This window comes from Macaca fascicularis, chromosome 3, assembly GCF_037993035.2.
Source record: "Macaca fascicularis isolate 582-1 chromosome 3, T2T-MFA8v1.1".
Classification (NCBI taxonomy): Eukaryota; Metazoa; Chordata; class Mammalia; order Primates; family Cercopithecidae; genus Macaca; species Macaca fascicularis.
This window is the reverse complement of record NC_088377.1, coordinates 51,707,089-51,729,902: the sequence shown is the minus strand read 5'-3', so window position 1 is coordinate 51,729,902 and position 22,814 is coordinate 51,707,089. Positions and strand designations below refer to the sequence as shown.

General features: G+C 49.9%; 1 protein-coding gene, 2 long non-coding RNA genes and 1 pseudogene across 6 annotated transcripts in view; 3 read left to right on the top strand and 1 right to left on the bottom strand.

Moving 5' to 3' along the window:
* Positions 1–3,710: 3,710 nt before the first annotated feature.
* Positions 3,711–4,557, top strand: LOC135970102 (uncharacterized). The gene is made up of 2 exons (XR_010585547.2): positions 3,711–4,085; positions 4,433–4,557. It is a non-coding gene; the product is annotated as an uncharacterized lncRNA (long non-coding RNA).
* A 1,616-nt stretch (positions 4,558–6,173) lies between these two features.
* POR (cytochrome p450 oxidoreductase) overlaps positions 6,174–22,814 on the top strand; it is a 77,861-nt gene continuing 61,220 nt past the window's right edge. The window contains exon 1 of one of the 4 annotated variants that reach the window (XM_045389663.2): positions 6,174–6,236. The gene's annotated coding sequence lies outside the window, so the exon portion shown is untranslated. Of the gene's footprint in view, positions 6,237–11,197; positions 11,285–17,008; positions 17,139–22,814 lie in introns of those variants that run through there. The other 3 variants (XM_005549338.4, XM_005549337.4, XM_065541759.2) reach the window with 3 other exon arrangements.
* LOC135970101 (uncharacterized) lies at positions 10,152–11,047 on the bottom strand. Its single transcript, XR_010585546.2, has 2 exons — positions 11,013–11,047; positions 10,152–10,551 (listed from the first exon to the last, which is right to left on the bottom strand). It is a non-coding gene; the product is annotated as an uncharacterized lncRNA (long non-coding RNA).
* Positions 18,500–19,535, top strand: LOC141409835 (ribosomal protein uL30-like; annotated as a pseudogene).

Genomic DNA, 22,814 nt, shown 5'->3' with positions numbered 1-22,814 from the left:
GTCTTGAACTCCTGGCCCCAAGCTATCCCTCCTCCTCATCCTCGAAAAGTGCTGGGATTACAGGCATAGCCACTGCACCTGGCCTACCTGCTTTGTCTACCTGCAGAGGAGGAGGTAGATTCAGGGGAAATGGGTAGCATAGATATTCCTCCTTCCTCAAATCCATAGATATCCCTCCTTCCTCCCTTACTTTAAAAATCCTGTGGCCAGGTGCTGTGGCTCACTCCTGTAATCCTAGCACTTTGGGAGGTCAAGGCTGGCAGATCACCTGAGGTCAGGAGTTCGAGACTGGCCTGACCAACATGCTGAAACCCCATCTCTCCTAAAAATATAAAAAATTAGCCGGCTGTGATGGCACATGCCTGTAACCCAGCTACTTAGCAGGCTGAAGCAAGAGAAATGCTTGAACCTGGGAGGCAGAGGTTGCAGTGAGCTGAGATCTCACCATTACACTCTAGCCTGGACAACAGAGACTCCATCTCTAAAATAAATAAAATAATCCTGTAATATCTGTTACAGGGGATTGATTAGACACTCATGTTATAAAACGTGGATTTACATGAGGATACATTTCAGCTCACTCTAAGGGAAACTTAAACCAGTTGGAGATTTCATAAGCTGATGCGTTGCCTGAATAGGTTAGCAGCTCCTCGTCACGGGGCGTGTGCAAAAACAGTTTGGAAGTTATTAGTTGCTGAAGAGGAGATTCCAAATTGTGGGAAGGGGCTGGGCATGGTGGCTCACACCAGCAATCCCAGCACTTTGGGAAGCTGACGGGGGCAGATCACCTGAGGTCAGGATTTCAAGACCAGCCTGGCCAACATGGCAAAACTCCGTCTCCACTAAAAATACAAAAATTAGCCGGGTGCAGTGGCGCGCGCCTGTAATCCCAGCTACTCAGGAGATGGAGGCAGGAGAATTGCTTGAACCTGGGAGGCAGAGGTTGCAGTGATCTGAGATTGCGCCACTGCACTCCAGCCTGGGCAACAGAGCGAGACTCTGTCTCAAAAAAAGAAAAAAAAATTGTGGGAAGGAGTGGGGAGTTCAGGCGTACGTTGTATGAGATGGGAACCTGAGAGTCTGGGAGCAGGAGTGTGGAAAGAGATCAACCTGGTATGTCAGTGAGAAGCTTTTTTTTTTTTTTTTTTTTGAGACGTAGTCTCGCTGTGTCTCCCAGGCTGGAGTGCAGTGGCGTGATCTCGGCTCACTGCAAGCTCCGCCTCCCGGGTTCACGCCATTCTCCCGCCTCAGCCTCCCAAGTAGCTGGAACTACAGGCGCGCGCCACCACGCCTGGCTAGTTTTTTGTATTTTTAGTAGAGACGGGGTTTCACCATGTTAGCCAGGATAGTCTCGATCTCCTGACCTCGTGATCCACCCGCCTTGGCCTCCCAAAGTGCTGGGATTACAGGCTTGAGCCACCGCGCCCGGCCTGAGAAGCTCTTAAGACTAGGATTTAGGCCAGCACAGTGGCTTGCGCCTATAATCACAGCACTTTGGGAGGACAAGACAGGAGGATTGTTTAAGCCCGAGACTTTGAGACCAGCAACAGAGCAAGACCCAGTCTCTACAAAAAATAAAAAAACTTAGCCAGGTTTGGTAGTGTGCGCCTGTAGTCCCAGCTACTGGTAAGGCTGAGGCAGGAGGATCGCTTGAGCCCAGGAGTTCAAGACCAGCCTGGGCAACATAGTGAGATGCTGTCTTTACAAAAAAATTAGCTGACCGAGATGGTGTGAGCCTGTAGTCCCAGCTGCTCAGAAGGCTGAAGTGGGAGGATTCCTTAAGCCAGGAGATTGAGGCTGCAGTGAGCTACAACTGCACCACTGCACTTCAGCCTGGGTGGCAGTGAAAGAGCCTGTCTCGATAAGGGAAAAAAAGAAGGAAAAGAGGCTGGGTGCAGTGGCTCACGCCTGTAGTCCCAGCACTTTGGGAGGCCAAGGCAGGTGGATCACGAGGTCAGGAGATAGGGACCATCCTGGCTAATAAGGTGAAAACCCCATCTCTACTAAAAATACAAAAAATTAGCAGTGTGTGGTGGCGGGCGCCTGTAGTCCCAGCTACTTGGGAGGCTGAGGCAGGAGAATGGTGTGAACCCAGAATGCAGAGCTTGCAGTGAGCGGCGATCACGGCACTGCACTCCAGCCTGGGCAACAGAGCAAGACTCTGTCTCAAAAAAATAAAAAGAAAAAGAAAAAAAGAAGGAAAAGAAAAGAACAGATCTGTGGTTCTCAATTTTCAGCCTGTATCAGCATCACCTGGAGGGAGCCACAGATGGCAGGGCCCCACCCCCAGAGTTTCTGATTCAATCAAGTAGGGAAGTGGCCTGAAATTTGGCATTTCTTTTTCTCTGTCTTTCCCGCCCGCCCTCTCTCCCTTCCTTTTATTCTGTCACGATCGACAACCTCTGCCTCCCAGGTTCAAGCACTTCTCCTGCCTCAGCCTCCCAAGTAGCTGGGACTACAGGTATCCACTACCACGCCCGGCTAATTTTTTTTTGTATTTTTAGTGGAGATGAGGTTTCACCGTGTTAGCCAGGATGGTCTCAATCTAATGGCCTCATGATCTGCCCTCCTCGGCCTCCCAAAGTGCTGGGTGTGAATCCCACCCCCAGTGCTGGGATTACAGGCGTGAGCCACCGCCCCTGTCTTTTTTGTTTTTTGTTTTTTGTTTTTTGAGACAGAGTCTGGCTCTGTCACCCAGGCTGGAATACAGTGACACAATCATAGTTCACTGCAGCTTCAACCTTCGAGGTTCAAGCAATCCTCTCATCTCAGACTCCTGAGTAGCTGGGACCACAGGCACATGCCATCTTGCCTGGCTGATTTTTCATAGAGATGGGGTCTCGCTGTGTTCTCCAGGGTGGTCTCAAACTCCTGCCTCCCAAAGTCCCAAAATGCTGGGATTACAGGCTTGGACCACCACACCAGGCCTTAATTTGACATTTCTTTTCTTTTTCTTTTCTTTTTTTTTTTTTTGAGACAGAGTTTCGCTCTGTCGCCCAGGCTGGAGTGCAATGGCACGATGTCAGCTCACTGCAACCTCTGCCTCCTGGGTTCAAGCGATTCTCCTGCCTGAGCCTCCTGAGTTAAATGGGACTACAGGCATGTGCCACGACGCTGGACAATTTTTGTATTTTTAGTGGAGACAGGGGTTACACCATATTAGCCAGGCTGGTCTCAAACTCCTGACCTCAAGTGATCCACCTGCCTCGGCCTCCCAAAGTGCTGGGATTATGGGCTTGAGCCACCATGCCTGGCCTGATTTGACATTTCTAACAAGTTCCCAGGTGAGGCTGCTGCTCTTGATTTGAGAATCACTGAACTAGACCAGTACAAGCTGGGATATGAGTCAGCCTGGAGACTCCCAGCCCCTGGAGGCCAGGGACCAGATCTCATCAACTTCCATTTCTGCTAAGTGACTGCTCAGAGGCACAGGCAGGTGTCCTCTACAGCACTGTTTGAACAGTTCGTGGACGTCAGGCAGGCTTCTCTTCATCGGCCCTTGCACAACGGTGCTGGTTGCCTTGGCAACAGCCAGCAGCAGCCAAGCAATTTTGGGCACAGAATCATGGGGCTTGTGTCATATTGGGGAGACAGGGCAAAGGTTCTGGCCCATTGGCGTGTGGACGCGAATGGGAAGGAAGAGGGGGAGAAAGGGCGTGGCTTCCAAAGCCCCCTCTCACCTAAACACCCTCTCATTTCCCCAGAAGCTCACTCTGGCTCCCGCATGCAAACCCAGAAGAGTTGAAACTTTGATTGCATAACAGAGAGGAACAAAGGATGGGAGTGAAACTGAGGGGGTAAGTGGAAGTAGGAAGGAGAAAAGCCATCCTAGGCTCTGAAGCCGCTGCATGCACCAGGCCACGTCACACACACAGCAACTCATTTAATCCTCACCCAACCGCCTGGGTCTGTGTGCCCAGGACTCATCCACGGCCACACAGCTGGCGGGAAACCTGATCTGCTATAGCTAAAGGCTATGTTTGCTTTCTCCGTTCAGGGCCGCCTCTTTGAAAGGGTTAAACTTTGGAACTTTGGCCGTATTAGGAAGACCCAGGGGTGTGGGGCAGCAAGGAGGCAGGAAGAAGGTCTGGGGGGGCCGGGCGCGGTGGCTCAAGCCTGTAATCCCAGCACTTTGGGAGGCCGAGACGGGCGGATCACGAGGTCAGGAGATCGAGACCATCCTGGCTAACACAATGAAACCCCGTCTCCACTAAAAATACAAAAAAATTAGCCGGGCGTGGTGGCGGCGCCTGTAGTCCTAGCTACTTGGGAGGCTGAGGCAGGAGAAGGGCGGGAACCCGGGAGGCGGAGCTTGCAGTGAGCCGAGATCGCGCCACTGCACTCCAGCCTGGGCGACAGAGCGAGACTCCGCCTCAAAAAAAAACAAAAACAAAAACAAAACAAAACAAAAAAAAAAAAAAAAAAAAAGAAGGTCTGGGGGAGTTATCTGGACAATGAAGAGAGCCAGGCGGGTCAACCATCCTCTGGGCTTTGCACTTGACAGCAACTGCCTCCCTCCTGTTTCTCATTTTCTTTTATTATTAAATGCTCTCATTTTCTTTTATGATGATTATTATTTAAAACATAGAGATGGGGTTGGCTGAGCATGGTGGCTCACTCCTGTAATCCTAACACTTTGGGAGGCCAAGGTGGGGGGATCTCCTGAGGTCAGGAGTTCAAGACCAGCCTGGCCAACATGGTGAAACACTATCTCTACTCAAAATTCAAAAATTTGCCAGGTGGGGTGGCGTGCACCTGTAATCCCAGCTGCTTGGGAAGATGAGATAAGAGAATCAATTGAACCCCGGAGATGGAGGTGGCAGTGAGCCGAGATCACACCACTAAAAAAAAAAAAAAAAGAGAGAGAGATGGGGGTCTCACTATGTTGTCTGGCCTCAAATGATCCTCCTACCTCAGCCTCCCCCATGCTGGGATTACAGGCATGAGCCACCATGCCTGGCCACCACTGACTTCTTATCCAGAAAGCGTAATAAAGATACTTGGCTGGGCCCGCCGCAGTGGCTCATGCCTGTAATCCCAGCACTTTGGGAGGCCGAGACCGGTGGATCATGAGGTCAGGAGATCGAGACCATCCTGGCTAACACGGTGAAACCCATCTCTACTGAAAATACAAAAAAACTAGCCGGGCAAGGTGGAAGGCGCCTGTAGTCCCAGCTACTCGGGAGGCTGAGGCAGGAGAATGGCATGAACCCGGGAGGCGGAGCTTGCAGTGAGCCGAGATCGCGCCACTGCACTCCAGCCTGGGCGACAGAGACTCTGTCTCAAAAAAAAAAAAAAAAAAAAAAAAAAAGATACTTGGCTGGGCCGGGCACAGTGGCTCACGCCTGTAATCCCAACACTTTGGGAGGCCGAGGCGGGTGGATCACAAGGTCAGGAGTTTGAGACCAGCCTGGCCAACATGGTGAAACCCCATCTCTACTAAAAATACAAAAATATTAGCCAGGCATGGTGGCGCACACCTGTAATCCCAGCTACTTGGGAGGCTGAGCAGGAGAATCTCTTCTAAAAATACAAACAAATTAGCCAGTCATGGTGGCACACGCCTGTAATCCCAGCTACTTGAGAGGCTGAGCAGGAGAATCGCTTGAACCCAGGAGGCAGAGGTTGCAGTGAGCTGAGATCACGCCATTGCACTTCAGCCTGGGTGACAAGAGCGAGACTCCGTCTCAAAAAAAAAAAAAAAAAGATATTTGGCCAAGGCCATGCATTTGGTTCCATCTAATTGGAATTTGGTCCCTGATCTCCAGAGAGAGATTCTGTGCTTCTGCACTTTGGTGATGTTCTTGTCCCTGACCCTGGGTTATCTCAACCCAGGAAATCTGCAAACTCACTTGCCTTGCACCCTCATGGATGCCTCTCAAGGGAAATGAACTGTCCTGTCCAAAGGTCATGGTGTGGTACTGGAGACACATGAGACATGGTGTCGGAGGCCGGTGTGACATCTGGAGTCCTGGTGAAATGGAAGCACCTCCTCTCTGGATCAACCACACCCCTCTAGCATCTGTGGGGGAAGCCGATCCAGCTTCTCTCAATGCCAAGCTAATCTGGGATCCACTTTTTCTTTTCTTTTTTTTCTTTTTTTTTCAGAGACAGGCTTTGGCTCTGTTGCGTAACATGGTTAAACTTTGGCCATGTTAGGAGGACCTAGGGGTGTGGGGCAGCAAGGAGACAGGAAGAAGGTCTGGGGAAGTTATTCGGACAGTGAAGAGAGCCAGGTGGGTCAACCATCCTCTGTGCTTTGCACTTGACAGCAACCGCCCCCACCCCTCCTGTTTCTCTGCTCTCATTTTAATTTATCTTTTATTTTTTTTTATTTTTTTTTTTGAGACGGAGTCTCGCTCTGTCGCCCAGGCTGGAGTGCAGTGGCCGGATCTCAGCTCACTGCAAGCTCCGCCCCCCGGGTTCACGCCATTCTCCTGCCTCAGCCTCCCGAGTAGCTGGGACTATAGGCGCCCGCCACCTCGCCCGGCTAGTTTTTTGTATTTTTTTAGTAGAGACGGGGTTTCACCGTGTTAGCCAGGATGGTCTCGATCTCCTGACCTCGTGATCCGCCCGTCTCGGCCTCCCAAAGTGCTGGGATTACAGGCGTGAGCCACCGCGCCCGGCCTATCTTTTATTTTTTTAAAACATAGAGATGGGGTCGGCCGAGAGCTCTGTTGCCCCGGCTGGAGTGCAGTGGCACACAGTTCACTGTAGCCTCAGCCTCCAGGCTCAAGCGATCCTCCCACCTCAGCTGAGTAGCTGGGACTACAGGCATGCACCACCACACCTGGCTAATTTTTTATTTTTTGTAGAGACGGGGTCTTGCTATGATGCCCAGTTTGGTTTTGAACTTCTGGCCTCAAACAATCCCCCACCTCAGCCTCCCAAAGTGCTAGGATTACAGGTATAAGCCACCATGCCCAGCTCCACTGCTTTTATTTTATTTTATTCATTTTATTTTTGAGATGGACTCTGACTCCGTCGCCCAGGCTGGAGTGCAGTGGTGTGATTTCGGCTCACTGCAACCTCTGCCTCCTGGGTTCAAGCGATTCTCCTGCCTCAGCCTCCTAAGTAGCTGGGATTACAGGCGCCCGCCACCATGCCTGGCTAATTTTTGTATTTGTTTAGTAGAGACAGGGTTTTGCCATGTTGGCCAAGCTGGTCTTGAACTCCTGACCTCAGATGATCTGCCCACCTCTGCCTCCCAAAGTGCTGGGATTACAGGCATGAGTCACCATGCCCAGCCTGGCTAATTTTTTTTTTTTTTTTTTTTTTTGAGACAGAGTCTCACTCTGTCGCCCAGGCTGGAGTGCAGTGGCACTGTCTTGGCTCACTGCAAGCTCCGCCTCCCGGGTTCACGCCATTCTCCTGCCTCAGCCTCCCGAGTAGCTGGGACTACAGGCGCCCGCCACCTCACCCGGCTAGTTTTTTGTATTTTTTAGTAGAGACGGGGTTTCACCAGGTTAGCTAGGATGGTCTCGATCTCCTGACCTCATGATCTGCCCGTCTCAGCCTCCCAAAGTGCTGGGATTACAGGCTTGAGCCACCGCGCCCTGTCGGCTAATTTTTGTATTTTTAGTAGAGACAGGGTTTCGTCATGTTGGCCAGGCTGGTCTCGAACTCCTGGGCTCTAGTGATCCTCCCATCTTGGCCTCGTAAAATGCTGGGATAACAGGCGTGAGCCCTGTACCTGGCCCAGATTATTTCTCAATCTTTTCATTTATGGCTTCTGGAGTTTATGTCATAATTTCATAATTTAGAAATGCCTCTTGGGGATTGTTAACACCAATTCTCCTATGGACTTTTGGGGGCTTTTTCCTTCTCCCTTAAAAAATCATTTAAATATTTTATCTATCTGGAATTTATATTAGTGTAATATATGAGATGTGGATGCAACCTACTTTTTACCCCCAGCTGGCCAGTGAGAGTGCTTTTTTGGGATGGGAGTGGGAAGGGAAAGACAGGAAGGTTGGGCAATGAGGAGGACAGTAACTGAAGAAGAGAAGCTTTCAGCTCTGTGTGGTGGCTCTCGCCTGTAATCCCAGCACTGTGGGAGTCTGAGGTGGGCGGAACACCTGAGGTCAGGAGTTCGAGACCAGCCTGGCCAACATAGCACAACCCTGTCTCTACTAAAAATACAAAAATTAGCCAGTTGTGGTGGTGCGCACCTGTGATCCCAGCTACTCAGGAGGCTGAGGCAGGAGAATTGCTTGAAGCCCGGAGGTGGACGCTGCAGTGAGCCTAGATCTCACCACTACACTCCAGCCTGGGTGACAGAGTGAGAGACCCTGTCACAAACAAACAAAAAAAAAAAAAAAAAAAAAAAGAAGCTTCCTTGCCAGTGGGTATAGCAGAAACCAGAAGTGTCATAAATAGTCAGGAACCTGGCTAGGTGCAGTGGCTCACACCTGTAATCCCAGCACTTTGGGAGGCCAAGGCAGATGGATCACCTGAGGTCAGGAGTTCAAGACCAGCCTGGCCAACATGGTGAAACCCCGTCTCTATTAGAAATACAAAAATTAGCCAGGTGTGGTGGCACGAGTCTGTAATCCCAGCTACTCAGGCGGCTGAGGCAGGAGAATGGCTTGAACTCAGGAGGCGGAGGTTGCAGTGAGCTGAGATGGTGCCACTGAACTGCAGCCTGGGTGACACACTGAGACTCCTTCCCCCGCAAAAAAGTCAGGAAGTTGCTGAGATCATCCAGGTGAACGATGAACGGTGAACCCACGTGGCCCCAACTGGAACAGGGACAGCAGAAAAGATGACAAGAGGAGGTTCTGGAGATAGAATCCATAGGACCTGGTTATGGGTTCAATGGGAAAAGGCGAAAGAGGGAAAATGCCTGTTTCCTGATGTTTCCTTAGTAATATTATTAGCAGACAGAGTTTCAGTGTTTTTGGAGTTCTGGTTTCACAAAAACGCAGGGGGCATGGAGTCAGAGTCCAAATTTGAAGCCTCACTGGGACATCCAGAGGAGGTGTCCAACAGGGTGTTGAAAAGATGGCACAGAGTATCAGATATCTGGGTGATGAATTTCTCCCCAGCTCTCTCGTGGGGTGAGTGTGGAGTTACCTATTCAGTCCCTTACTTGGACAGGTATTGTGCCCCACCCTGAGGACTACTGCATTCATCCAATCTGTTGGAGGGGTAGTTCCTGGACATAGGAAACCTGGCACCTGGGCCATGGTAATAATCTCTTTATGTAGGATTTTGCTATTTTCACAATATTGTAAAGATGAAGAGTGGATGGGAATGGTGGCTCACACCTGTAATTCCTACACTTTGGGAGGCTGAGGCAAGGGATCCCTTGAGGCCAGGAGTTCAAGACCAGCCTGGGCAACATAGCGAGACCCTGTCTCTACAAAAAATTAAAAAATTAGGCTGGATACAGTGCTCACACCTGTAATCTCAGCACTTTGGGAGGCCAAGGTGGGAGGACTGCTTGAGGCTAGGAGTTTGAGACCAGCCTAGGAAACATGGCAAAACACCACCTCTACAAAAAAATTTCAATCAACTTTCTTTAAAATGAAAAATAAAAATACAAAAATTTGCCAGGTGTGGTGGCGCATGCCTGTAATTCCAGCTACTAGGGAGGCTGAGGCAGGAGGATCATCTGAGCCCAGGAGGTCGAGGCTGCATTCCAGCCTCAGTGACAAAGGGAGAGCCCATCTCAAAAAATAAATAATATATATGCTATATAATATATATTATTTATATAATATATAAATATAATATAACATTTATATTATATATTATGTAATATTTGTATATTATATTTATATATTCTTTTATATATATTACACTCTGTTGCCTAGGCTGGAGTGCCGTGATGCGAACTGGGCTCACTGCAACCTCTGCCTCCCGGGTTCAAGCGAGTATCCTGCCTCAGCCTCCTGAGTAGCTGGGATTACAGGCACCCACCACCATGTCCGGCTAATTTTTGTATTTTTAGTAGAGACAGTGTTTTGCCATGTTGGTCAGGCTGGTCTCGAACTCCTGACCTCAGGTGATCCGCCCACCTTGGCCTACCAAAGTGCTGGGATTACAGGTGTGAGCCACCGCGCCTCGCCTATTTTTAAAAGATGGAGAAGGGACTCTGAGAGAAGTGAGTTGCACAGTGTCGCAAAAGGAATTCACAGCACACCTAGTAATAATAGTAGTAGTAGTAGTAATAATAACAATGGCGATGAGAACACTTACTAACGCCCTGCTCTAAATCCTTTAGGAACAAAGGTTATACCATTCAATCTTCATTACCCTGTAACGTAGAAACCATAGCAGGAGGCAGAGGTGGGCTTCATACCCCGACCAAGGCTGCCAGACTTTTCAAACCCCAGAAGCTCTCTGTATCCCCCAACTCCTCCTCCATCCAGGGCTTGCCTCCTGCTTGGTCACTTTCCACGCCCAACAGGCCAGCCTTCGAATGCGAGCCCTAGGCAGCCTGTGGGGGCCTCTCGCCTGTAATCGCAGCACTTTGAGAGGCCGAGGAGGGAGGATCGCTTGAGACCAGTTTGAGACCAGCCTGGGTATCATAGCGAGACCGCATCTCTGCAAAAATAAAATAAAATAAAATTAGCTAGGTGTGGTGGCGCGCCTGTAGTTCCAGCTCCTGGGAGGCTGAAGTGGGAGAATCGCCTGAGCCCAGGAGTTGAAGGCTGCAGTGAGCTGTGACTGCACCACTGCACTCCAGCCTGGGCGACAGAGCGAGACCCTGTCTCTAAAAACAAACGAGTGCCCTCCGCCGTCAGGCTGGGAGGGAACCCAGGGAGACGACTTGGGCCTGAAGCCTCGCCAATTTCAGGTGAGGAAACAGGGCCGTGGAGGAGACAATGTGGCGATCACGAGCTAGCGGCGGCCCGAAGGAGGAGGCTAGACCTGAGGGCGCACAGCCACGGTTCTGCGGTGACCCCCGGGAGGGTGGGCAGTCGGCCCGGTGAACTGCAGGGTCGGAGCTATAGAAGCCGCAGCCGCTGTCGCCAGGCGACTCCGCCACCCCTGGAACAACTCACTTTCATTTCTCCGCGGGACGACCCTGCGGAGCCGCGAGGGGGCGTGGCCGGGCCGTACCAAGAGCGCGGAGTTGCAGGGGGAAGCGCGGGGCTCCGGGAATGCGCGCGCGGCTCGAGTGGGCGGGGCGGCGGCCCAGTGGCCACGCCCTCACCCCCGCGGCCGGCGCGGGCGGTGGTAGCGCCTCAGTGGTGAGGGCCTGCGTCCTGCCCAGGTGCCCCAGAGAGCAGCCGGGCCGCCCGCGGTGAGTGCTAGCTTTGGCGGCGACAGCGGGGTGAGTGAGGTCGGGCCCCGGGACTCGGGGTTTGCCGGGCGCCTCAGTTCGCCGCGGCCGCCTGACTCTCCCCTTCGGGGTGGGCCCTCGGGCCGGGGCGCTGCGCGTCTCGCCCGACGCTCGGGCGGAAGGCATGGCTCCCACCCTGGCCCTCCTCCGCGTCGCCCTTTCCCTAGAGCTGACCTCCCGCGGCGGCCTGAGGGTCGACTTTTCCACAGCCTGGGCCGAGAGAGCCCGGCAGGCCCTCGGCTGAGGGTCGGGGCTCGGTATCTCAGGGCTCGGGGTCCAGTCCCTGCGCCACCGCCCCCCACGGGCTAAGCCACTTTAACTCTCCGAGCCTCAGTTTCCCCATCTGTACGATGGGCCTCGGGAGGCAGCGAATTCTGGGGTACTTAACGTGAGAGGCGCTCGATGCATGCTAATGGGACCCAAATCTGACCCTGCAGCATCAGGTGGGCTGAGTGGAGGGATCACGAGAGCCCCCCAGTCCGGCCTGCATCCCTGAGGGCAGTGCCCCTCGCAGGCAGGTGTCTTGGCGGCCCCCACAACACAGGTACTCTGCTCTCCTGGGGGAGCCGGGACACCCTTAGCTCGGGAGAGCAATTGAGTAAGAGTTCAAGGTCTCTTGGGCGCCAGGGGGAGGAGAGTGGAGGTTTCGGTGAGCTTGACCTCGACTTTCTGCGTATTGTTTTTCAAAGCGAGTTACCCTTGTGTAAACTGGTGACCAGTAATAAGGAGTTTGGGGCTGTTTCAATGAAAGTGGCTGTCTCCTCTCTTAAACCCTTAAAGCTGCAGCCTTGCCTTCCCTCTGAGCTTGGCCAAGCTGGAGAGTGATGCCAGCACAAAGGGAGACAGGACTGGACTGGGTGGCCCTGGCTTGGCTTTGATTCTTGGCGCAATAGCAAGATACCTCCTGGAGCCTCTGTTTCCTGATCAGTGGGTGGGGTAGTAAGACAGCCACCCTGCTCTCCCCACAGGGTTAAGATTCTGAGGATCAAGACAGGGTCCTAGAGAGTGGCATCGAGAACTTTAATCCTTCTTGTAAGCAGAACGTTTACGGAACCCTCTGGAATCCAGTATCCCCCACCGTTGTTCACTGCTGTAATTCCTCAGGCCTTGTTTTATGGAGAAAGCATTGATTCATTAACCATTTGCAAGTTCTACCTACAGAAATCCCTTCTGAGTGGTTATGGGGTTGGCTTGGTCAGGAGAACAGTTCCAAAGGCCTAGTTAGTAAACCAGGGAACCCAGAAAGGTCCACTTCCTTTTTTTTGGGAGGAGGACTGTCTTAGGAGTTCTTATTTTCCTTTTAAGAGAGTGGTTTTTGAGCTACTTGTGCCCTTCATACCATCTAATGTTGGAAACTGTTTCGCTGAGCAGATAGCTTATTATAAAAAGTATTTGTACAACATCTGCATTTCAGACAGTGGGATGCTAGCTGCCAGTTGTGTGGTGGTGTGGAAACTTAGGAGTGGTCTTAATTTTCCAAAATTCTTCTGGTCTAGCACTTGAAAAAAATAATAGGTAGATTTGAAACGCAACAACCCAGGGATATTCCTGAAAACCGCAGCATTGACCACAGCCAATGAAAATCAGGTGTGGATCGTCCTGGGTAGTAGGAGTTTGCAAATGCCACAGAGGGTGTTTGCTGCCTGACAAACCTGAATTTTAGGACCTGCTGTTGGTTGACTCTGAGCTGATCCACCCTTAACCTCTTGAAAATTAGGATCTGTGTTAGGTAAGTCTGTGCATAGTTGGGAGACAGGCCAATTGAAATCAAAACTGCTTGGCAAATCCAGAACGTTTACTCATGAAGTCCATGAACACTTCAAGTTAAAAATAATTTACCTCTTAAGGAACTTTTTTTTTTTTCTGAGACAGGTCTCACTCTGTCGTGCAGGCTGGAGTGCAGTGGCGGAATCATAGCTCACTGCAGCCTCAACCTCCAGGATTCAAGGAATCCTTCCTCCTCAGCCTCCCAAGTAGCTGGGAGTACAGGCACGCACCACCACACCCAGTTAATTTTTAAAATGTTTTTGTAGAGATTTGGTTTTGCCATGTTGCCCAGGCTGGTCTCGAATTCCTGGGTTCAAGTGGTCCTCCTGCTTTGACCTCTTAAAGTGCTGAGATTACAGGTGTGAGCCACCGTGCCTGGCTTTCTTACTACTTTCTTTCTTTCTTTTTTTTTTTTTTCTGATGGAAGCTCATGAAGTTATAGGACCTTTCATGGTTCCAGAGAGACTGGCCACCCCTACAAGATCCTCAGCGTCCTTGTGCTTTAGGGAGGAGCCAGAGAAACAGAGGTCAAGCTCTGGCACTAGCACTGTGTGTGGCCTCAGCTGAGTGTGTTGGGATTTAACTTTTTATTATATGTCAGACTCACTTAAAAATTAAAGTTAGAAAAAGGTGAAATGGAGAAATGACAATTTTCTTTTTATTTTTTTTGAGATGGAGTCTCACTCTGTCGCCCAGGCTGGAGCGCAGTGGGCTCACTGCAGCCTCTGCCTCCTGGGTTCAAGCAATTCTCCTGGCTTGAATTCTACCTCAACCTCCGGAGTAGCTGGAATTACAGGTACCCACCACCTGGCCAAAGATTTTGTGCTCATTAGCACACAGTCTCCCAGGTGGCTACAGTCTTAAAAGACTTTAAAATGCCAATTCTAGGCTGGGAACAGTGGCTCACGCCTGTAATCCCAGCACTTTGGGAGACCGAGGCGGGCAGATCACTTGAGGTCAGGAGTTCGAGACTAGCCTGGCCAACATGGTGAAACCCCGTCTCTACTAAAAATACAAAAATTAGCCGGGTGTGATGGTGTGCACCTGTAATCCCAACTACTCAGGAGGCTGAGGCAGGAGAATCACTTGAACTCGGGAGGCGGAGGTTGCAGTGAGCCAAGATCACGCCACTGCACTCTAGGCTGGGTGACAGAATGAGACTCTGTTTCAACTCCCTCCCCCCTCAAAAAAAAACAACTTGTTTTGCTGTGCAGTTTTGTCACCTGGCATTGGGCAGAAATTTGGACCTGCCAGGCAGGTGGGAGAAGAGTCAGAGGTCACTTACCTGCTTGCACAGGCCGCTGATCTGTACCAAACCTTAGTTTCTTTATTAGTAAAGTCAGAGAAACAATCCCCACTCCACCTGCCTCTGGAACAGCTGAGAACATGTTCCCTTTCAACAGTGGGTCCTTCTTCCTCTTCTTGGCACTGTTTGGATCCCTGTAGCATGACACACAAAAAAGCACACATTCAGCCTTAGGATATATGTAGGTTCTGGTTCGGGCACTTGAGAACTCACAGGGAGGGAAGCAAGCGTACAATTCGACAAGAATGGCACGGTGTGTTGCATTCATTCTCAAGATGATGGGGTGAGGCTTTTATTAGTGCTGAGCCTGCTGTTTGTTTCCACAGCAGGGCTCCAGGGAAGAGGTGATGTTTGAGTCGGGTCTCGGAGGATTGCTAGGAGTTCTCTGAGCCCACCCAGGCACATCAGCTCTGGGGGAGTGTAGGGTGTAGGTTGCATGAGGCTGAGGTGGTGTGGTAGCACTTGTCTGAAATGGTCTTAGGAACCATGTGAAGACATGGGGAGGCGTTTTAAACGGTCAGGGCTATGTGACTAGCTCAAAACAGTGGTTTTTTTTCTTTCAGACAGAGTCTCACTCTGTCACCCAGGCTGGAGTGCAGTGGTGCGATCTTGGCTCACTGCAACCTCTGCTTCCTGAGTTCAAGCAATTCTCGTGCCTCAGCCTCCTGAGTAGCTGGGACTACAGGTGTGCACCACCATGCCCAGCTCAGGAACAGTGTTCTCTTGACTGAATATTCTCTTACTGCCTAAAATCCTCTCTGGGTGAATGAACAACCATTTGGGAAATTTTTACCGTGCCTAAATTTGTAATTGTACTGTTTTAGAGCTCTGCATCTTAAAAGTCTTTCCTCCCCAAGCGAGACGTTTACGTCAGTTGTATTCTTGTTGGGATTAGTTTGCACACACCTGTCTGCGTCTGTGTGTGTGTGTGTGTGTGTGTGTGTGTGTGTGTGTGTATGCATGAGAGAGGGAGAGGAGATGGTGAAATTCCATGGGGCAAACCATGGTTCTTTGCGGATTGGTGGCTCCAGTTGGTTGGGTTCACTGGAGCCACATTCATCAGTTTGTTTCTTTCTTTGCTTTTCTCTCTATTTATTTATTTATTGTTATTTGTAGAAGTGGGGTCTGGCTATGTTGCCCAGGCCGGTCTCGAACTCCTCGCCTCAAGTGAGCCTCCTGTCTCAGCCTCCCAAAAAGCTGGGATTACAGGCATACACCACCATGCCCAGCCCAGTAACTGTTAATTCTGAATGCTGGGCGGTGTGGCAACTCAGCTGATGCTTAGATGTGTTGTGAACAGAGCCCTGGGAAACCTGATCCTTCTGGTGGCTTGTGCAGCAAACTGTTGATGTGGGAAGCTTATTTATTTCACTTGTAAAGAGGTGACTTGGATAGGGGGATATCTAAGAACTGTCCTTTAATTGGAGTGCTGGAGGGTGTGGCATTCGGACCTCCTTTGTACAGCATCTGTACATAGCTGAGAGAATTGTACACATAGTTTCCCGAAATGCGTCAGTTTCAAGGCTAACCTAGAATATGTTTGTGGCCAATCTGTGGACTCTTCTCCAAGAGTTGAATTCTGTTTTTTGTTTTTTTTTTTTCTTGAGACAGAATCTCACTCTTTCACCCAGGCTGGAGTGCAGTGGTGTGATCTTGGCTCACTGCACCCTCTGCCTCCCAGGTGCAAGCAATTCTGCCTCAGCCTCCCAAGTAGCTGGGATTACAGGCGCGTGCCACCACATCCGCGAATTTTTTTTTTTTTTTTGTATTTTTAGTAGAGATGAGGTTTCACTGTGTTGGCCAGGCTGGTTTCAAACTCCTGATCTCAAGTGATCCACCCGCCTCAGCCTCCCAAAGTGCTAGGATTACCAGGCGTGAGTCAGTGTGTCCAGCATAAGAATTGAATTCTTTGGGAGACATCTGGTAGGAGAATAGAAGGGGAAAAGTTGCCTTTTGTCTACTTGGATGTAGTAACGAATAGGAAGATGGGGCGCCGTGGGGCGTGTCCTCTAACTTGGAACAGATGTAATTTATTTCTAGGTGAAAGTTAGGACCAGTGCTTAGTCATTCTATTTATCTACCCTTGTTTTATCTTCGGTACTTTTTCCTACAGCCCTGTTTCTGAGCTCAGCATCACATCACCTCTGTGGTGTTGATGCCAGTGTTCTTAGAGCACTGTGTCCTAGTGATACTTCGATCTTTGTGGGCATGCATCATCAGTGAGTTGGGTAGGCCGGGTCTGTACAAAGGTTTGCAGGGTTTGTTAGGCACACGTGAACTGCGATCACCTTTCTGAACTCATGTGTAATGACCGTAGGTCACCTGGGGTGAGTTTTCAACACTGCAAACAGGGATGGCAGCTCTTGAATACACAGGAGAGTGTATTAACCAGTGGTGCCTGGGATCATTCAGAGTGCAGTTTGGCTGGTACACAGTCCAGGCATCAGAATATGTTCCAGCAGGTATTTGTGGTCTTGTGACGAAAAGCCACTGTTGGTTTGGTAAAGGGCTTCAGACCCTTACGAAACCACACAGTCTTCCGTGGACACGCTGGACGCATTCCTTAGATAATGTGATTTGCAAACTCAGGAGTCATTCAGTGTCACAGTAGTGATCAAAAGCTCCCGGCCCATGTCCCCGAAACCTCCACAACAAGAGCGCTGTCTGTCTGTGGCCTCACCGACTTCCTGGACTCTGAAGCTCCAGGGACAAAAGACACCTGTCCCTTTTCCCTTCCTCTCCATTCTGCGTCTCCCACCACCACCAAGTCCTGTAAGTTTTTAGTCTTTGAATCTTTTTTTTTGAGACAGAGTCTCGCTCTGTCGCTCAGAGTGAAGTGGCACAATCTCAGCTCACTGCAGTCTCCGCCTCCCAGGTTCCAGCTGTTCTCCTGCCTCAGCATCCCGAGTAGCTGGGATTACAGGCACGCGGCCCCGTGTCCAGCTAATTTTTGTATTTTTAGTAGAGACAGGGTTTCACTATGTTGGCCAGGCTGGTCTCGAACTCCTGACCTCAGGCAGTCTGCCTGTCTCGGCCTCCCAAAGTGCTGGGATTACAGGCGTGAGCTACCACGCCTGGCCCTTTGAATCTCTTTCTACTGCTATGGTCTTACTGTAGCCCCTTGTCACTTCCTGCTGCACTGACCCTTAACTGACCCATAATTCTCCCTCTCTTTCCCTCCCCACCACGTCCCAGGATCTGCCCATGGTACCATTGCTAGTTGATCTTGGAACCCTGCTTCTGTCACCCCTCCTTTCTCTTCACCCAGGCTGGAGTGCAGTGGCACGATTTGGCTCACCGTAACCTCCGCCTATCAGGTTCAAGTGATTCTCATGCCTCAGCTTCCCGAGTAGCTGGGACTACAGGCATGTGCCACCACACCCAGCTAATTTTTGTATTTTTAGTAGAGACAGGGTTTCACCATGTTGGACAGGCCTTTCTCGAACTCCTGGCCTCAAGTGGTCCACCCTGCTCAGCCTCCCAAAGTGGTGAGATAATAGGCATGAGCCACTGTGCCCGGTCACTGTCACTGTCTTAATGCGTGTTTTCTTCTCCATCTGCTTTCATAAAGGATAAACAGTGACTTAAAAGTGTCTCATTCTCCCCTCCCTAGTGGTAATATGGTTGGACTAGAAGGTGGATTCAGTGAACAGGGAACCTCCCTGTCACTTCTGCAAGTGTAAGCTGGGGGCATAGAACAATGCCAGGCATAAGGTAGGCACTTGGATGAATGGGTGAATGAATAAATATGGCTTCTATCCCCCAAGTTTACTGCTGAGCTTTCTCCTGCATATTGACTGAGCTCAGATGTCAAAATTGGGTCTGATCTGTATCTTTTTTTTCTTTTTTTCTTTTCTTTTCTTTTTTTTTTTTTTTGAGGCAGAGTCTGTCACTCTGTCGCCCAGGCTGGAGTGCAGGTGCAATCTCGGCTCACTGCAACCTCTGCCTCCTGGGTTCAAGCAATTCTCGTGCCTCAACCTCCTGAGTAGCTGGGATTACAGGTGTGCGCCATCACACCTGGCTAATGTTTTGTAATTTTTAGTACAGATGGGGTTTCACCATGTATCACCATGTTGCCCAGGCTGGTCTTGAACGCCTGGCCTGAAGCAGTCTGCCCGCCAGGGCCTTCCGAAGTGCTGGGATTACAAGCGTGAGCCACTGCGCCTGGCCTGATCTGTACTTTTGAAGATTATTCCAAGGTACAGTAGGAACTTTTGGTAGGATGTTAGTTTTCCATCCGGGTATAACATTTTGTGTCAATGGTGGGGTTGTGCATGATCAGTAGCTGCAACACTAGAAAGATGGCGAAGCAGGAGCACAGAAAAACCCCTTTGGCTCCAGAAAAATCTCCTGAAAGAGAGGAAGGCTTATCAAGCCCTCGAAGCCACCCAGTCAAAGCAGGCACTTTTGGCAAAGAAGGAGCAGAGGAAAGGAAAAGGGCTCAGGGTTAAGCGACTGGAATCATTCCTACCTGATTCCTGGTGGCAGAAACATGACAAGGTGCGTCTCAGACGATTAGAAGTGAAACCTCACGCCTTGGAATCGCCAGATAAACACTCGTTGGCCTTTGTTGTACGCATCGAAAGGATTGATGGCGTGAGTTTACTGGTGCAGAGAACCATTGCAAGACTTCGCCTAAAGAAAATTTTTACTGGTGTCTTTGTAAAAGTCACCCTCCAGAACCTAAAAACGCTGCGTATAGTGGAATCTTTTGTGACCTGGGGACTTCCAAATCTGAAGTCACTCTGGGAACTTGTTCTGAAACATGGACAAGCCAAGGTCAAGAGTAAGACCATCCCTCTGACAACACAGTGATTGAGGAGCACCTGGGAAAGTTTGGTGTCATTTGCTTGGAAGACCTCATTCATGAAATTGCCTTCCCGGAGAAGCATTTCCAGGAGATCTCATGGTTCTTGCGCCCTTTCCACCTCTCAGTAGCCCGTCATGCTACCAGAAATAGAGTGGGCTTCCTCAAGGAGATGGGCACACCTCCATCTTCTGGGGGTGTGTGCATCAGTCAGCTCATCCGCCAGCTGAACTAGAGGCAGGTGCCAAACTGCAGTAAATTTTTATCAATGAAGTGGAAGCATGTGTTGTTTTTTGGATGGAGGGGCAGGATTTTTATCAAGTATCTTCAGAGAAGATTATTTCCTGCTTTATCTTCAAAAACTGGAAAGGAAAGGTCAAAGGAAAGACAGTGGCTGGACGGGCGCAGTGGCTCACGCCTGTAATCCTAGCACTTTGGGAGGCTGAGGTGGGCAGATCACCTGAGGTCGGGAGTTTGAGATCAGCCTGACCAACATGGTGAAACCCCATCTCTACTAAAAATACAAAAATTAGCCAAGCGTGGTGGTGCATGCCTGTAATCCCAGCTACTTGGGAGGCTGAGGCAGGAGAATTGTTTGAACCCGGGAGGCGGAGGTTGTGGTGAGCTGAGATCGCACCATTGTACTCCAGCCTGGGCAACAAGAGTGAAACTCCATCTCAAAAAAAAAAAAAAAAAAGGAAAGACAATAGCTTACGTTCATGGCAAGCACCTCTCATCACAGTCTAGTTCCAAGGAAAAATTCCGGGATTTTCTACATTGGCTGCTGCCTCATCTGAAATCACATTTCATGGAAGAAGGAGTCCTGCTTTGTTACATCTTCTATTCTAGGGTTTAATGTTGGTAAATGAGTAACTCTATCATTTGTACAAGGCTCCCTAAGATTCCTGCAGCAGTTGACCAAGCCCAGGGACAGAATTGAATCCAGAGATTCCTGGGGCCTTGAAGAAGACTTGAAATACACATAGGAAGAAAGGCACAAAAATAAATATTCACTTGTCTCTGAAAAAAAAAAATTGTGTCTCAAGTTCCTTCTGTAGTTGATAATTTATTCAGTAATAATTTTATAATTGAAGAATATTCTGACTCTTTCTGAATCCGTCTAGATCAGTTACCTGGATGCTGAAGACTTGAATAAATTTGTTTATTTTAAAAATTCTAGGGCCTGGCGCAGTGGCTCATGCCTATAATCTTAGCACTGTGGGAGGCTGAGGTGGACAGATCACTTGAACCGAGGAATTCAAGACCAACCTGGGCCGTGTGGCAAAACACCATCTCTGTTTAAAAATTAGTGTTTTTAAACATCAGTGTTTAAAAACTAGCAGGGTGTGGTGGCATGCGCCTGTCGTTCCAGCTACTTGGGAGGCTGAGGTGGGAGGATCACCTGAGCCCAGGGAGGTCGAGGCTGCAGTGAGCCATCATCAGACCATTGCACTCCAGCCTGGGTGATAGAGTGAGACCGCATCTCAAAATATACAATAATAAACAAAAAATAGAAAATTCCCAAAATAAATGAATAATAGAAAATTCTAGTGAAAATAAAAGGGGTTGAGTATAACCGTTGAGTGTCTGCGCTGGGTGTTTCTGTCTCATGTAACCAACATAGCACTGTGAGGATGGTCATCCCGGAGACGGGCTATGGTAAATCGTGTGCCCAGGATCCCAGAGTGCGTAGGTGGCATATCTGGGTTTTGAACCATGGTCTGTCGGCCTTTCGTAGCTCAGCTGCATTGTGAGTTTGTTGAATTTCAAGTTTCATGCTTTCCCCAACCAAATCAAAAACCGGAGAGGGAACTGAAAGTTGAGAGCCTAGTAATTGAGAGAAGGACTCTAGGAGGTGATGGTATCAAAAAGCCGTCCCGGGAAGCTCTTGTAATTGAGCACACAACTCCGCCCAGAGCTTCCTAGATGCCAGGGCAAAGAAGGATGGGATTATATAGCAAACATTATCGGAAAAAGGAAGCCGATCAGTTTCTCGTTAGTATTTTTCAGCTGGGTGCGATGATCCATGTCTGAAGTCCCAGCACTTTGGGAGGCTGAGGCAGGAGGATCACTTGTGGCCAGGAGTTTGACACCAGCCTGGGCAACAGAGAGAGAACCTGTCTCTTCCACAAGAAAATACACATTTAAAAAATTAGCCAGGCATGGTGGTAGGCGCCTGTAATCCCAGCTACTCAAGAGGCTGAAGCAGGACGATCACTTGAGCCTGAGAGTTCAAGGCTGTAGTAAGCTATGATTGCACCACTGCACTGCAGCCTGGATGATGGAGCAAGACCCCATCTTTAAAACTGTTTTTTAAAAAGTGCTTTTCCCTGGGCCTTTACACAAGGATCATTGAATAAAGCAATGGGCAGCAGCCCCTGTACTCAGCAAGTGTTTGTAGAGCGCCATATATATGCCAAGCTCTCTTCGAGGTGCCGGGACTACTGTTGTGTGTGGAAAAGACCAGCAAGATGAAGCATGATGTGCCCTAGGCCAGGGTGGAGGTGCAGTTTTCAAGAACAGGAGTGTTCCCACAGGTGACCCTTTCTGGGTCCCATCTAGATAAGAGGCTGAGAGGTTCAGGCTCAGTTGTAAATTCTGTAAGGGCATTTATTTGGGAGGTGTGAGCAAGAGAATAGAATCAGAGTGATTACTTTAACAGGCAGGAGTGAAGCTTGAGAATCTGGCAGAGCGAGGAGCGATTTTGTGCCAGAGTGAGAGGCAGCCAGTCCAAAGTGAAGGTTCTGAATCTCTTAGTACCTCCCACGTGCAGTGTCCTGCTTTTTTTCTTTTTCTTTCTTTTTTTTTGTTTTTAATGCAGGATACTTGCTCTGTCACCCAGGATCATTACTCACTGCAATCTCAAACTCCTTAAGCCCTTCCAGGTAGCTGGGACCACAGGCATATGCCACCATGCTTGACTAGTCTTTCTTTTTCCCTTCCCCTTTCCCTTCCCCTTTCCTCAGAGATGGGGTCTTGCTGTGTTGCCCAGGCCGATCTCAAACTCCTGGGCTCAAATGATACTCCTGTTGACCTCCCAAAGTGCTGGAATTACAGGCATCAGCCACTGTACCTGGGCCCCTGCCATTTTTTCCTGTCACATTTGAAAGGATTTCTTGCCCTTTAGTAGGTGATTTCAGGCAGGGCCAAGAGGCCTTAGAAAGCAGCACGGCTCTGTTCCCATGCTTCTTCCGGGCGGAAGGGCCAGTGTGCCGTGCCATGGAGGGCGAAGCATTGACTCTAGTCTGGGAGATTCTGTCCATTCAGTCATTCAGCAAACAATTACTGAATGCCGACCGGGCGTGGTGGCTCACGCCTCTAATCCCTGCACTTTGGGAGACCGAGACAGGCAGATCACCTGAGGTCGGGAGTTTGAGACCAGCCTGACCAACATGGAAAAACTCGTTTCTACGAAAAATACAAAATTAGCCGGGCGTGGTGATGCATGCCTGCAATCCCAGCTACTCAGGAGGCTGAGGCAGGAGAATCGCTTGAACCAGGGGGCAGAGGTTGCGGTGAGCTGAGGTTGCGCCGTTGCATTCCATCCGGCCTGGGCAACAAGAACAAAAGTCCGTCTCAAAAAAAAAAAAACACCAGCAAATATTGAGTGCCCATGTTATGCCAAGTCTGATGAGCACCAG